We start from the raw sequence: 17,932 nt of genomic DNA on the forward strand, positions 1-17,932 counted from the left end.
TCTGTTTAGAAGTTACCGTCTTTCCCCAACCATTCTATTGAGTCTCTCCTCCCACTAGGCCTTCACAATCAAACACATCCTGTACTTAGACATTTGAAATCTGATATAGGCTACAGTCAAATAATGGCTACCTAATATATCTGTGTACATACTACGTTGAAGCACATTAAGTTCTCACTGTTCAGTGCATATTGGTCTATAAGGATGGTAGATTTCACATGGTTCAACATAACAAAATGAAGTTCCTATATGTTGGTTATGTAAAAATTTCGAGAAGAATCTTTCCTAATCAGAAATGTATGGTAGGTGTGATCATTTTAAAAAGTCACACCATAAGATGTCCCAAGAAAAATGCCTTAGACTCAATAGGCAGTGATCTAAAATCCCTTCTCTCACAAGAAACACCACGCAATTTGCTCTGGTGTGAATAGCAGCATAACTCAGTCCACATGCACCCAAGACATAATATATTTCCTGCATTTTCTCATTTTGCTTATGCTCAACTCCCTCTTTGGATTATTGTGCAAATTGAAAGAAGTAAAGTAAATGAGTAATTATCTTTGCTATTAGTACTAGGCATGACAAGTCCTCACTTTCTCCAAGAAACATTCACTTACAACTCTATGGGATGTATTCTCTCCTTCTCTGCTGTTCTAGAATTTCCTTTGTACCTCTAATAAAGCATGTATCAGGGTCTGCCTTGAGTTAGAATTATTTATGCACATATCTATTTTCTGCCCTGGATTATGGGCCCCTTCTGAGTAGGGATCATATTTTATTCATCACGTCTCACCCACATTGGGCAGGGGACCTCGACTGTGAGAACAATTTGCCAATCATAGAACACTATCAGTGTGATAATTCACCTGAAGCATATTCTGAATTACATTGCATTCTTTGCTAGTGAGGGTTATCACTCCTTTCCCAGAATAACATTTATAAAGTTAGAAGTTAAGAAATTTTCCTTTTGATGAGAAGGCAAGAAATGTGAAACCCAAATGTATCTTATTGTTCTCCCTGGGACAATTCCAGTTTTCTAAAGATGGAATTGTTTTTGTGCCTTAGTCACAGGGTAAGCAAATACAAGTCACCTTTCCTAATGAGACATTTCCTTTTTCATGGTTTCTTAGACAAAGGCGTGAGTGCATAAAGCTTCCCATTATTTAAGTAAGTGGGGCAGTGAAAAGTAGGGAACAATTCAAGAAAATACATGGTCTATGACCTCATTTTCAGGGCTACTGAGAAGCACCAACCTCAGAAGGCTATTTCTGTGAATGAGCTCAGCATTCACTCAGCTCAAGACTCTTCACACCGAAGGATTATTAAATCCAGAGAAGCAAAGAAACATGCTCAAGAGTCATGGGTGAGAGGAAACACTGCTCTTCTGAAATGGAATTGAGGTCAGCCTGTGTAGATAGCAAGAGGTGAACTAGAGACAGTTTCAGAGTCTGCCAATTTGAGGCATCACACCTTTTGAATCCCAAGGGTTATCTGCTCTTATTGTTAAAAAGCTGAGAAAAGGAGAAGCCAGAGGAATGAAACAGTATCTCTAAGGGCTGCTCCATTAAATCCTACCCCTGGTGATTTCCAGGTATCTAGGGAGGCCTAACACCAGAAAAACTGCAGTGGAGGAGGTCACACTGAAGCTCAGTTTTCAAGAGCATCGTGTATTCCTTCAGGCCTTAAGGAGGATGATCTTTATTGTCCTGTGGAGTTTGTAGCAAGCAGAACCAACTGTGAGATACCAGGAAACCTTGACTGTACCTGATAGAAAGCCAGAGATGGTACAAATAAGAAAATGTGTATTTTATCTCCTTCCTTGTCCTCATATACCCTTCCTCTTTGCTCACCATGCCAACTCTTCAAGCTGAGCACCTTAACTTCCACTCCCTTCTCTGCGTTAGGACCTCCCCATCCCAATCTGTTGCCCTCTATCACTTTGGTCACCATGTTTCTGATTTCCATCATTGGTCTTATTATCTGTCTCTGTATAGATCTAACCATATCTAGATGAGTTTTAAGCAGCTATTTTACCTGCTCCCAAATGCAGAAGGGAAAAACAAACAAAATCAGAAACTCCCGAGCTTCATCCCTAAATCACAAATGGCATAAAATCCTGTGTTAAAATTGGTTAAATCCAAATTTATATGGGGCTTATCAGAAGGAGGAGAGGCTGAGGTTTAGAAGACAGACTCTGGAGCCACATTCTCAGCTTCAAATTCTGGCTCAACCACTCTATCATTTAACTTCTGTTTGTCTTACTTTACCCAACTTCAAAATGAGAATGATAATGATACCCACTGCATTAGTTAAGCTAGTAATTTGTGTGCAAATCAAAGCAAAAACAACACTATCTGCATGAAATAGAAGTCCTTTTGCCATTATTGTTGTTGAGCAGAGCAGGACTGATAAGAAAGTTCCACGAATCTGAAGGATTCTGCCCCTTTTGTCCTATTACTCTGAGCTATCAAAAGTTGGCTTCCACATTATGGATCATGATGGTTAATCCAGCTCCCGCCTGGATGCCTGGATGCTTGCCAGCAGAAGAAGACAAGAAGAAGAGGAGTGTGTCTTCATCTCCTTTAGAGGTATGGTTTAGAAGTTCCCATATCACTTATACTCACCCTTCATTGGCCAGAACCTAGTCAATGGTCACATCTAATTTTGAAGGTCATCATATGCTTTGTTAAAACTTCTATTACCATAGGGAAGGGGGAGAATGGAAATTGCAAGAAAACCCAGTTGTCTTCTGCCATACCAATGACATATATATTTGTGCAGATTGAATAAATTGCACACATACAGCACTTAAGACAGTGCCTAAAACAAGAAAATGTATGATGGAAGTTAGCATTTAAAACAATAATAATTATAGTAATAGCCCATATATTTTGCCTGATTTTTAGATGATATGATTGTGGATGTGAGAATCCTGGACAATATTTAGACCACATAATTGGATTCTATTTTAGTTTAGTTTAGTTTTGGTACTAGGGATTACATCACTTAATTTTAAAGTAACAAATTATTAATAAAAAATGCATGTCAATTTTAAAAAAGTAAAGTAAATGAGAGTAAAAGCAAAATAACTGTCCATCTAACCTTCAAATGTTAAAAGCCACATAATTAAAATAGAACCAGTTTTGAGCAATATAATTTTTCTATGCTATTTTCAGAAAATCTATATGTATACAACAAAGTATGAACCAGGAAATTAGAAAACTGGAATCCAGAAAAAAAATCAATGTTTGCTTTAGTGTATTACCCCATATATTTGAAAAGAACTGAAATTCTCTGCAAAGAGAGTGGATAATTATAGAGATATTGTCTTTACAAAAGATCAAAGGATTTAATTTGCTTGCTTAGCACATCTTTTACCTGAAAATATAGAGTTCACTCACAGCTGAGGTTGCTTCTGAGGAAGCAAAATGAACCTCGTAATCTAAATATTTAAACAGAAGCAAAACAATGAAGATAAACGTGTTAAACCAAGTGGCAAAAGTTGTACATGCAACAGTTGTACATATCGGAGGGGGTTTTCTAAAATTCTTTAAAGGGATGAAGGCAAGGCTCTATGATGCTGTTCTTGGTGTCATCAATGCCTAGGTTTATGCTCAACACCACTATCACCACAAAACAAAACAACAAACAGTAAAAAACAACTCCTTAGATGCTGAAAGTTGTCATTAAAACTTGAGGATGGTACAGCAAGCTGACTTTTTCTCAACAGATAAATTTACACTTTTTATATTTTTTTCTTTACATGGAAATCTATTAAATTCCTAGAGACAGGTAGATTATTGGTTTGGGAGCTAAAGTGTTTAGACTTAAATCATAATATTTATTACTTACTGGCTGCCTGAACCTGAGCAAGTTACCTGGCCTCAGTGTATGTTAGACTTGTCATCTGAGAGCTGGGATGATAACAGTACATCTCCCACAGAGTAATTATGCTGATTAACTAAAATAATATGCCTAACATTTTAAAAGCATATTCAGAAAGTTTAAGTTATTCAGTTATTAATATTATCCAAGTCTATTGTGAATGATAACCCTTAACTTTTACAAAGGGCTACTAATCAAAAAAGATTATGTGAGGAACTGTGACATGGGACAGAGTCATAAGATGCTCTAGGAGGAAAGAGGCGATCTCTTTCCTGATCCAGCCAGAGGCTTTGTGCTTCTTTTTGTAAACTGTGTGTGTGAATATGTATGTAAATATATACACATATAAATGTATATACATTCTTATGGATTCTAAAGTAGGCTAACTTGTTAGCTTGCAAATATAGGAATGTCTGAAATTCTGCCCAGTTTTATACTTAACCATTACATTTCAAATTGCTCAAGGTAGTCCCAGTTTATACCCATTAAATCAGCATAATTAGTATACTCCTTTCACTTTGAAAAGTGTCCTATTAATTAATATATCTTCTTTTACCCTCGAATGTGTCCATTTAAGAGGTAGGTTATATGACCACCCAACAAGATGTCTTTAGAAAACTGCAATTATTACATGATTTTTTTGGCACTTTTTATCATTTGGGACTTTATTCCTTTAATTTTCTGATTCAGGTCAGTGTGGTTATTCTACCACTGAAATAGTAAAGCTATTCTCTGAGATTTCTCCAACTCAAGAACTTGGTATCAAAGTTAATGGATGTACCACCTTCTGTCTTACTACTATATAGCATCTCTTCTGCCCTCCATATTTTTTCACAATATTTTTCTTCATATATATATATATGAAGTGATATTGGGAGTGTGGAATTGAACAAATGAATCTACGGGATAAGGATTATCCTCAGAGTTAGCAGCTTATGAATTTGGATCATTTTCAGACCTATCAAGAATGTGACTTACTTATGTCAAACATCAACAAGTACATCAACTCCTGCTACTTAAACAGCTTTGATATTAGTTTTCTTCCACAAATGCAAGAGTGAGACACAACATTAAATCATTTATTCCAAGCTAGTGGCAAAAGGGACAACAAAACCACAAAAATATAGCTACCAGAACTCCTGTTCAGCATTCTATCTTGTGTATGACTGTGTATACTTCTAATTTATGAGTGTGCTTTGTGGACATTTCTGTGTGGCCATGTTTCACTCATTATAGCACATGCCTCTGAAATATTGTGCTGCCTTCAGCCTAACAGCACAACGTTAATAACACTGCACTCGTAATCATATTTTATTTAGAAACATAGGTGGAATTAAATCTCAAAGGGAATAAAGAAAAGAAAGACAGGACAAGCTGGAAAAAAAAACAAGAGTAAAGATAAAAACCGTTGAATATGTGTGTGTGTGTGCGCGTGTGTGTGTCCTTCCTTGGTATTCATGGAGATCCCCGTGTATCCTATGTAGATCCACAAATCTCTTACATAAATGACATAATACTCACATATGACCTTTGCATATCCTCCCCTATATTAAATCATCTCCAGAATATTTATAATAACTAATATAATGTAAATGTCTTGCAGATGGTTATCATACTGCTTTGTAAAAAAAATCTTTACATGTTAAATGTAGATATAACTTGTTTTTTCTTAAATTTTTCCTTTGCAGTTGGTTTAATCTATGGATGCAAGATTCAGGAATATGAAGGGCTGACAATATACATATCTAAGAATAGTTCCAGGATTATAAATTTAGTTCGTACTTAATATAGGAAAGCATTTAATTAAATTACAAAATTCTCTTGCTACTTGAACAGACTACACTGAATCTTTAAATTTAAAAGTCAATATAATTTATATTCCAGATGTTTTATAATTGGAAGAGTATGGTTCTCCTCAGAATTGCAAAAACCATGTGATCCCTTTGCCATTCATTCACAAAATATGAGAGAGGATTCTGTGAGAAAACAGGTGAACAATGTTTACAGGCTGTTTCAGGGGATAGCAACACAATAGCACAGGTCCAGGAAGAGAAGGACTGTGTTGGAATTACTCCCGTGTAGTTTGAAAGAAACCCCCCATTCAGGAATCCAGCCCAATCCCCTTTTTTTTATACTGGAGGGAGTCTAGTTGGAGCTAAAATTAGAAATTGAGTGGCCTAATACTCACTGGGGCATTACAGGAAGCCCACTGACACTCAGGTTAAAGTGTCTGTAAAGGTACAGCACACTCCACTAACTTTATTCCCCCAGACACTTGTGTCCTCCACCCAGGGAATCCACTGGGCTCTGTCTGGGTTTTCTTCCCCGAATCACACCCTGGAAATACTGTCTCGGGTCACTTACAGTCCAGTCACATGGATCCTTGGCCACTTCTTTTTCCTGAGGAACACTGCTTCATCACCTGACATCTTGAAAATCATTGTTACATGTATTTTGTACTTCATTGTTGTTCTTTACAGCCAAAGCATGAATCTGGTCTCTGTTACTTCATTTTAATGGAAAATGTAAGTTTCTTGATTTTTTAAAAAATTAGACATATAGCTGCTTTAGACATATAGAATGAGAAGACAATTGTTAAAGAAAAAGACAAATCTCACTGAGGTACACTCTGGAGAATCCACTGGGAGTAAGGGAAGACAGGAGGAGATGGGTTGTCATAAATATTTCCGAATAAACAAAACACAAAAGTTTTGCCAGCAGCAGCTGTGCTTGGTCACGGTACACAGTGTGTGTTACATAAGACTGACCTGCCTTAAAATGCATGATCCAACCTTTATTTAGAATTAATTTTTGATCCCATGACCTTTTGTAAATTCTTAGCTTCAAAATGTCAAAAGGCTTCAAAAGTTTAACCAAAATGATGTCATTTTTCCTCATCGTCAAACTTCATACAGTTCCTTTCTATAGTGATTATGATCATTATATATGTTTTCACTCTCCATAACATTCTTTGGTTTCTTATGAAATGTAAATTTAGGAGCCTTAAACACTATTAAATGTAACACAGTGCAAATACTGCATTGTGACTCCTAAACATCAGTTATGTGATTTTAGAATTGCACTCAGAAAACGTATGTGAGCCCATAAGAAAACAGTTCAGTTATTTTATCTTTTATTTCCTTCCAGTGTTCATTGCTTCTGCCCAGTTTTGTTCCAAGTAAAACCTGGGCCAACAACAACAAAAAAAACCATAGTAGGACTGCTGTGCTCATTTCTACGGGCTGTGACCAGCAAGGGTCAAAGGTAATGGCCATCCATCAAAATTTAGGAAGTCTCAGACAGCGTGTGCTCTAGCTCCCTGATACACCAACATCAGTTATGACATGTGAATAAACTTCTGAGCACCACGAATGTAAATCTTTGAACTTGAGTGGGAGAAATTAGATTCCCATACCTAACAATTTAGAAAGTCTACAGGACTGAAAAATAAACACCAAGAGTCTTAGGCCTTTGCAGCTGAACAGTCACAACCGAGTTGTAAACAAATTATACCTGTGATGAAAGAGTAGTCAGTCAGGGCTTACCAAGTACCACTGTATGGGGCACTCTGTCCGCTTGATGTGTGAACCTTACTTAATCCTCAAGGCAACGAGAAAAGGGTCCTTGTCACATTCCACAGAAGAGAAAATAGAAGTATTATGTTATCTGAGTTCAGGCCTAGCTCCAAGAACTTTTTCTTCTCTTTTTCCATAATCATTTCAAATACATAATAGATGCACACAGAATAGAAGTGAAAAGCTTAATAATGACATAAAATGAACTGTAAACTTCCATCCTATCACTATCCCCAAACACAAAATTTCTCTCCCAAGGGACCACTACTTTCTTTCTTTGTGTATCTTTCTAGAAAAGTTTTGTTAACTGTAGTAATACACTTGTCTATTCCACTTTTTAGTTCTGTTGGGTTTTGCCTCGTGTATTTTGACGGCCTGATGTGAGGTTCATGAAAGTTTAGTATTCCAACATCACTCTGTAATTTTTCTCTTTATCCTTAAAAATCATTTCCCTCAAATCTATAATGTATGCTGTTAATGAGCGAATTCAGTTTTCTTTCAATTCATCCTAGCATGGCATATCTTTCTTCATCCTTTACTTTGGATTTATCTGAGTCTTTATATTTAAAACAGATTTCATGTAGACAGTGTTTTTCCATTTATTTGATGTATTTAGAAAAATCATATTTAAAGTGAATATTGACATAATAAGATCAGTATCCCTTATCTCTAACACAGGGATTTTTTATTTGTTAAAATTGTTCTTTTTTTCTCTGTTTCTTTCTTCACTGTAATGAACTAAACATTAAGTTCCTCAATTCAAATGGGGAACCCAGACCCTAAGGTGTTATTTGTAGGCAGGGCCTGGAGAACATGAAGTTTCACAGTGGCCCAGAGATTAGGGTCAGTGCCCTTCTAAGGAGAGACTCCTGAGAGCTGGCTCTTTTTCTCTTTCTATCCTGTGCGGACATGGGGCGGGGGTGGCCATCTGCAAGCCAGAAAAGGCCCTCACCATAATCCAACTGTGCTGGCACCCTAATCACAGATTTCTATGGACTAAAATATCAAAAACAAATTCCTAACATTTAAGACTCCCAATTCATAGCACGCTGCTATGACAGCCTACGCTGATTTTTAAGCCTTCTTTGATCTGAAATGAGTAGCATTTCAAAATACACTTCTTCTCCCTTACCATGAGTTGATCTTTCCTGGATTGTCACTATAACAATCTGATAGGGTTCCTGATGAGAAAGACAATGAGAGTGTGGGGTCCTTGTACGAATGCAGTTCTGATTAGCATCTCTCTATCACACTAGGCTAAGTTCAGTCTCTAGCAATTTATCAGAATTTCAAGTATTACTAATAGGAGCTTCTGCCCCAGGTAAGTAGAATTCAACTTTAACTCTGGATTCTTTTATTGATTCAAATCTTGAGGACAGAGTCATATGCCTTACCCACTTCAATTCTTTTTAGGACCAAAACAGTCACTGCTTTTCAGGTATCCAACTTTCGATTAAAGCAGTGCCTTCCAAGCTTCATACAGATTAAAGCTGTAACCAGAAATTTCTCTCACTCCAATTATTTTTAAGGATAACTTAAAGAGATATGCACATAGTTTATAAATGTGATTAAAGGAGAGTTAATAGGATTTAACCCTACATATCTCTTAAGGTTGGATTTACATATCAGGAGTCTTTTTGTTAACTGTATGTTTTGGTACAATTCCTAAGAAACAATTAAAATCTAAGAAAGTTATGTTACACAATTTGACTCCTCACTTTTGTTTGGTAAACAGAGTGCATAAGGTTAACTGGATAAATGCTGCAAATACTCTTTGAGTGATCTTCACTGCTTCCTTCACCATTATTTACCTTGAATGTACATCTTGCTACTGATTTTCTTTCAGAATATTTTGTTCTCCAAAAAATGCAATTCTATAATGTGTTAAATCATCCATATATTTTTCAGGAAAGTATGAATCCAATAAAGCTCTGCCCGTTCCCTTTGGACCTCATAATGGATACTAATAGAGAGTATTGGCAGGAACCAAGAAGTATTCAAACAATTGAGATAACAGAAAGCCTCTTCTCCAAGTTCTTTTTTCATTTTAGGTGGTAACTAAGGTTTATTAGAGTCAGCAGATGTGCCAGCCACTGAAGGTAAGACCTGAAATCTACAAAACTGGCACAATTCTTAAAAGTTTTGTATAATTACTAAATTCCATGAATGTAGATTTGTGACATCTCTTGCTTAAAAATATTGTTGTGAAAGATATCACTGACAAAACTACAATCATTTGCCTTAAGAGAATTTTCAAGTGGACTTTTCAAATTATATACAACATGTTATTTGATTTATAGAGTAATTATTGAATAACCACCCTGAAATGTAGTTGCTTAAACCCTGTTCTTTCTTAAGATCATGTTCACTGGTGGGTTTACTGGAGGATCCTTCTATTGGCCTCATGTGAGCTTACATATGTGGCTGCTGTCTACTGGTAAGGACCAGACAATGGCTCATCTGTGACAGCTGAGCTCCCCTGGCAAGTGTGACCATCTAGTCTTCCACCCAGGCTCAGTCAGTTATGGTTATCTGGAGGTTGGCTTCCAAGAGCATAAATGTGGGTGAATAATCTAACTAGGCATCTGCTTACATCATTTTTCAGAGATCACACAGTCAATCTCTGAGACAAATGACAGAGGAATATATATGAGAGGTTTTGATTCATTGTGGGACATTACTACGAAAATCTGTCTTAGTCTTTCTTTTGATCCCATAGATTCATACCTCTGCCACATGCAAATCATGCACACCCCTCCCAATATATTTGTTCTCCCAAATTTTATCCAATGCATAAAGCTTAAAGTCCAAGGCCTTATAATCTGTATGAGGTTCCTTATACAAATGAGGCTTTTGCTAAAATTTCTCAAGTACAGCTCTTTGGAAACAGATCTTTGTGAACTAGGTAGTCAAATTATTTTCACCCACTACATTCAACATACATTGGTGAAACAGGAAGAAAATAAGCTCAATTTCTTGGTTGCTTTTATCGTTGCTGAGACAAAATATCCAGTGCTCAAAGCTGGAGGAGGAAAGTTTTATTTCACCTCACAGTTTGTAGAGGTTTCAGTCCATAGTCAGCAGGCTCCAGTGCAGGTGGCATGGCAGAGGGCACTGCAGTGGAGAAACAGTTCATCGCGAAGAAGGCAGGAGACAGCAGAGCAACAGCAGCAGCAAGCTTGTCTCCCCATCTCCCATTATATTCCATTCAGGTATAAGCCCATTGAATGATGTCACTTACACCCAGGGTGGGGAACTACCATTATCCACAACCAGAACTATGCTAAACCCATTTAGTTATCATACAGCCTAGCTCCAGCCACTTCAAAAAGCCCCACTTACAAGTTCATGAGACTCTGGGGGAAATATCTACATATAATAACAATATGGCGCTAATTCCAAAGAAAGAAGATCAGAGGCACATACAATCACTGGTCCATAACGATTGCACAATCCTACCAAGCACATATTGCCCAAGCCCATAAATTGAGGAACAGAGTGTTCCTTAGGAGAGACCAGTTTCATACCTTACCAGTGAGTCCCCAGTCAGTATTTTCCTCAGTGTTGTCTTTGTTTCTTAACTATTTTTTGGCGTATGACACAGATTTGCCTGGATTTGGTAGTGCTTTCTGAGTCTTCACTTTTGGAGATTTTGGTTGTATCTATAGGTATTCCTTGTAGTTTATTTTTCTCTTCCTCTTTTGGAAAATTCAGCTACACAAGTGCTAAGTTACCTCTCTGAGTGTGTCATCACTGTTACATTATAATTTGTTTGGGGAGAATTGTAATTTCCACATAAATCCTGTTAATAATAATAGAGCTGAAACAAGCATACTCAGTAGAACTGAGCCGTGGCTGAATTTAATTTTTAGGAAAAGCTAATGATATTTGGTGATAACAGGGAGAGAAATTAGATGAATCTCAAACAAAAAAGAAGGCCTTGCACTGGGAAAAAAGTAAAGATGAGGTAAATGTGTGGAGAAATATTGAACAGAACCTGGATTATGAAAAACATTAGCAGTTCTCCTATTTTAAATCCATCATCCTTAGTGGAGAAAATTCTTCCCAGATTTTCTACTGCAGCAAGCTACCTTATCTAGTTTTACTCACTATCCAACTAGAACAATAAAGCAGTATTTATTTTATAGAATTTACATTCTCTCACACACTTTAATCTCAAATAATTTAGGACAGAAAATTTTTCATAGAAATTCCCCATTCATGACCACTCTAGAATACACCACCTCATAATGTGGTACTCCTGCACATGTTTGTGCCTCTACTATGTGTAACTCACGTGGAATTTTAGGCACTGAGGAAGTAACATGAGGCCCTTTAAAGCAGAGGCTGTAGTTTGCATCTCAAATCCTCCAAATGCCTGAATGTTAAAGGCCTGGTCACTGCTCTGTGGTGCTACAGTCAGGTAGAACCTTTAAAAGATGTCACCTAGTGTGAAGAAGCTGGGTCTTTGGAGACGTCCTCTGAAAGAGTATACTTGGACAGCAAACCTGCCCTGACTTTCTCGTTGCTTCTCAGCTACTATGAAGTGAGCAAGTTTTCTCTATCACTTGCCCCCGGTATGATCTTCTGTCTCACCACGTACCCAAAGGTCAACATATCATGGATTGAAACTTCTAAAAGCGTGAGCCAAAATAAAGTTTTCTTATTGGTAAGTGGTTAATCTAAAGTTTTCATGATAATTCCTGAATGGCCTTCTTCTGCTTATTTAAAGATGATAAATAAAGTGAATCTATGTCTTGTCAGATATGGAAGAAAAGTAAGTTCCCTCTTTTCCTAAAATGAAAATAAACAACTTCTGCTCACTTGAAAAATAAGGCTTTCTTAGTGCAAAGATTTTCAAGTTCAATGGTTTAAAACAAATAAAATAAAATGAGTGATAAACAAAGCACAGGGCTGAGGATTTAGCTCAGTGGTACAAGCACCTGCATGGTATGTGCAAAGTCATGAGTTCCATCTTCTGTACAGAAAAAAAAAAAAAAAAAAAACAGTGAGATCTGGCACAGTGAAAAAGTATAGCATTAGCTTTCAGATTCTATCCCAGTTATGTCACTAATAGGACTGTGACTTTTGGCAAAATATTTAAATGTGTGAAACCTGAATTTTACAGCTTCATAACAGAGAGGCAGATGCTTTCAAACTCTATCTCCATTACTGCTTTCTTAAGAGGATAAAATAAGATTAAAAGTACATAAAGTACTTTTAAAGTCTTGAGCATGCACAAACTAAGACATTATTTTGTATTGGCACCTAATATGAGAAAAAAGATTAATTCAAAACTATACTGTGTGACTAGGGAAAACTCTGTACTTGAATATATTCGGTTATTTTTAAGGATCCCCACTGCCACCGGCATGAGCATTTAATCAGTTGATGGGAGGGAAAAAGAAATCCCAAACAGTTTGGCCTAAGGAAAGCTGAGTTCCCTCCTCCCTCTTTGCTCAGTACTCTCCCAAGCCTGGCAAGTTACATATTTCATATTTTGTACGTGACATCAAAGTTTTAGACTACTGAAAATATGTATCTTTTTTAATGGAAGTGTTGCTACAACTGTAGAGGCTATAATCGTGCTTGGTAAAAAACTTACCTTCAGGAGTAGACTCTGCAGCAAACCCAGTAAGACAAGGCGAGCTGAATCTGCGCGTGATTACAGAATGTCTCTCCCTCAGGACTTCCATCACCTCTACCAATACACATCCCTGCATGTATCTTTGAGGTGGGATCTTTAAAATAGAACAAAAACAGAGAATCATTGCTACAAGGATAGAATCATGGAGTCTACCATAAGTGAAGTTTTTCTTTTTGCTATTATTATTGCTAATGTAGGCATGAAACAGAGACACAAATTTTCTTGCTTACTTATCAATGTCCTGTTTTCCTTAGCTATTCTTAAAGTCTGAGTAAGAACACATTTTTATGCCATTCTACTTCTTGACCCTAAAAATAGTAGGCAAAGGTAATGTGATAATGATACTATAAAAATAACTACCATTTACATCCTTATTTTTTGGGAGCATTGCAAGCATACATCATAACTCTCAAAGATAATGGAACTCATTCTCAAAAAGGTTAAATAATTTGATCAGATCATGCAACTAGTAAGGGGCAAGAGGCAAAAAGAGAAAAAAAAAATCCTGCCATTCACTAGAAAAATTTATTTACCCAGAAAAAAAGAGATTGAAGAGTGAGAATATCACATTAAAGAGTGCTCTCGATAACCAGAGAATAATTATAAAAGTCATTATTGTAACTATTGACACTGAATGCCTGCTCATAATGTCCACTATTTTGCTTTTATATGTAGTAAAGTGCAAGTGAATTTGATCTTTTAGATTAAAGATGGACTGAGAGGAGCAGAAAAAAAGGAGAGGATTAGAGAAAAGGGAGCAAAAGAACAACATAATTGATTTTCCTTTATGATTTTAGAGCACCAGATCATTATTTTGTACATGAATTCTAGTTCTTATTGAATGAGATCCAGTACAATTGAGATGGTTCTATTCACGGGATAATTTTTTTTACTAGTTGGCCTCTTTCAGTTGCAAGAAAAAAATCCAAACCAAATCAGTTATTTTAAAAAAGAGATTAAATGTGTTACACATATGTACTGACTATCTGCAATGAATATAATCAGTATGTGCTGCAGACATGTACTAGTAAAAATAATTTTTTCAAAAATGCCAGAATGAGTATTTTCATGATAACAAAACAAACAAAGTAGAGATTATTCATATAGCTGGTATAATTGGGAACTCTAAAGAAATTGGCTAGCTTTTCGGCCAGAGCCATATGTGGGAATTGAAATAATATTACTTTCTTTCCCTTTGCCCTCTTAGATTTCCTTCCTTCAGTGATGGCTTACTTCCCAGACACATCTCCATTTCATGTATCAAGGAAGATGGTCGCCCCTCCCTCCAATCTTATATCTCCTTACTACCAGCATTCCAGAGAAAAGGCCCACATTCCTCACCCTACAGATTGACAAATGGATTCTATCTTTACTTGGATTACAGATCCACAGCTGGATCAATACCGATGTCCGGGAGGAGAGGATATGCTAATCAGCTAGCCTAATGGACATCTTTACATTCTCGTCCAATAGAGGACATATCTACTGAAAAAAAAGAAAAGCAACATCTATGTACTGAAAATTCCTACGTATGTTCACTACTGAGCAACAGAGTTTCTTGACATTTGACTCTTCTCAAAGCAGAACGTAGGCAAAGATGAAAGCATAATTTAAGAACTTGTGCTGGTCATGTTTAGGATGTGACTGAGTTATCCTGTGTAGCCCTCCACAGCAGGAAAATGGAATTTTTTCAGTTATCTCAACACTGGGACAAAAGCATGCATGAAGTGCTGAAAGAGTCCTTCTCTTTTCTTGGCCCTGCTTCTCATTTGGCTGAGACACTAGTTAGTTTTAATAAGCAACTGCTTTTTGAAGTTCATGATCTTTGAGTATCAGTAGCTTTCTTAGCTGTATAAAATGTGCAAAGATACCGATTCTGGGAACAAATCAGTTACTGATACATAGAATAATTATATTCATTAAATCTAAAATCTAATCAAAATGTTAGACAAAAAACTTTTTTTACTGTTACTTCAGGTCAAAAAACTTTAGTTGAAAACTTGCTACATTTCAATGCCTACTCCTCCTAAAGTAGGATCTGACATGAATCTCAACAGAAAAACATCACCTGATATAGGATGCTAACTCAGACATGCTAGGATTGGCTGTTACATTAAAAGACTCTTCTCTATATTAATAAAAAATTGTCAGAAAGGTTCTGATCACTTTTGGAAGCAAAATTAGAAATGAAAATTTGGTATCAGTCATCTGAGAAGTTGTGAGTAAACAGAGTTCCTGAACAGAGAATCTGATCGGTTGGATTCTCTGTTGCTAAGATGCTAATCACACAGTGGAAGCATCACGAACTTTGAGTCCGGCAACTCATGTATTATTTGAACGTTTGCTTAGTACCTACTGTGTATCTGGTACACTTTCTACGCACTGAGGATGTGCGAGTGAACAGAAAAAGACACTCACTGTGTGCAACAGACAATAAGCATTAAACATAATCAGAACATCATATAGGATGTTAGAAACCAAATGTAAGTATTATGAAAACTGAATGTGTGTTAGAAGCAGGAAAGGGTCGTGAGCAAGGAGATGGTAATAATTTGGATGGCCAGAGAGTTCTTGTCGAGAAATGATATTTGAAATCTTACCTGAGGATGGTAAGGAAGATTACAAGCATTTATCTGGAAAAGTAGGTTCCATGCAGAGGGATGGCCACAACAGCTGCCGGAAGATGGAAACACGGCACATTTGAAGAATTTGAAAGAGGCCAGCATAACAGGAGTTGAATGAAGACAAGAGAAAGAGATAGTCAAGCAATCATTGTAGGCCACTGAATTCAAGGGCAAGCTGGTGGCAAGGTCAGGGACAGCAATAATAAAGGTGGTACAATGTCACCATGTAGATATATTTGAAAGAGGCAGAAAATAAGATTTCGTGAAAGATTGGCTGTGGTCTGACAGAGACAGCTGTTAGTAAAGATTCCATGGATTGGGGCCTGGAGACTATTTGCAAAGCATCTGGTATGTGGCACCTGGGGTAATCAAAATATTTTAATTTGCTTTTTTTTTTTTATCGGTACAGGAGATTGAACTCACAACCGTGCGTTTGCAAGGCAGGCGCTTATGCCACTGAGCTAAATCCCCAGCCCCCGGGGTGATCAAAATATATAGTTACTGTTTAAATGTTTTTTAAAAGTTATTATAATAAAAGAAACATGACCGTTAATACATCTCAGAATAATTCCCTCACTTGAAACACGTGCTGTAGCTCTTATCACTTTCTGAAGTCACTCTGGAAGTCCTCTTTTGTGAGCGTCTTTAGGAGGTATGATGAAAAATACAATGAATGCTGCTGTCAAGTGCCATCCAAAAGAAAGGCGGGCTCATGATGGCGTGCCCCCTTCCTCCTTATTCATCAGATCTGACACCACGGTGTCACCTGTGGCTCTTCCTCAAAGTGATGGTGCAATGTAAATATTTTGAATCAATTCAGGATATCAAGGCAACCACAGCACAGCAACCAAAGACACACACAAAAGAGGATTTCCAGAACTGCTTCAGAATATGGCAGGAATGATGGGATAGGTGTGTTCAAATGGGGGGAGTGGTACTTTGAAGGAGATTTTCACTATAATAACTTTTTCAACCATAATAACTTTTTAAAATATAAATATTCACTGTATTTTTCAAGCACAACTCTAGATAGCAAACAAGTAGTCACTATAAGTTATTTCATTTTTTTGGTCTCCAATTCATCAAGCCAACTTCAGAGTATGATTAAATCTCCTATGATACTCGCTTCACAGAAGGATTGCATGAATCAGAAAACAAGGATCCAGCAATCATGTCCAATTGGCAGTCACCATCCTCCTTGCAAATGTATGATTGCTGAGGTGTTGCACTCAGGTGTTCTGAGCCCCCCTGTTTTACCCACCACTTTGAATCATCTGTCAGTTCGTGGTCATCTGAGGGGTCTGAGCCGGGGGGCCTTTGCTTGTCCTGTAGTGCTCTCTCCCAACTTGCCCACTTCAGTAGCCCTTTCTGGACAACAAGTCCTTCCTGGGCATATCCTCCCTTTACCAAGTATTGTTCTTTAATGAAATTATAATAAACATTAAAAACTGGGACTCACTGGACATTTTGGAAGTTTATTCACTGTGTTATTTAAATTCAAATAAACTAGACTTAAAGACATCAGTGTGTTCTTCAGTGTAAAGATATTAAAACATTTCATCTAGTGAATGGCATTCATTGTATCAGAAAAGAACATCTTGAATTATGACTGCATTAAAATACAAAGAACAGTATCACTTATTAAGTACTTGCCATGTAACAGCACTCTATTGGCCATTGTACCTTGTAAAACTTTATTTAATTTTCAATATACTATTTTTTATTGGAGCAGGTCTGGACCTCAGAATCTACATAGAATTTATGAATGACAAAGTCATTTGCAAAGCAAGGTTACTTTGCTACCTTAGGCCAAGTTTTGGTTGTTTATGCTTCTACATTGTGTGTTGAAGAAAAGAAGGCATTTTTATTTTGCCTTGCTTTACTGTGTCTATTATTCACTATCATCTAAATGATGGACTTTGTTTATCTGAACTATATTTTAGCTTTGCTTTTTTGTCTACTGATCCATTTTTTCGCTTCTGCCAAACTTTGGAGTGCTGGGGATGAAAAGAATATCAGAAGTATCTCTGCTTCCAAAATGTGTTCTGCAGATCACTGGGCTCACAGATGGCCAGTTTGAAAATGTTTCATGGACCAAATAAAGAAAATATTTTAACCCTGTTTAATCTAATAGATTCTGAAATTACTTGACTACATAGCTCTTTTATTAGAAAACAATGATTTACCCTTGAGGCTTAGAG

Source organism: Cavia porcellus, unplaced genomic scaffold (assembly GCF_034190915.1).
Source record: "Cavia porcellus strain 051 isolate PalLab524CR breed Dunkin Hartley unplaced genomic scaffold, mCavPor4.1 scaffold_16, whole genome shotgun sequence".
NCBI lineage: Eukaryota > Metazoa > Chordata > Mammalia > Rodentia > Caviidae > Cavia > Cavia porcellus.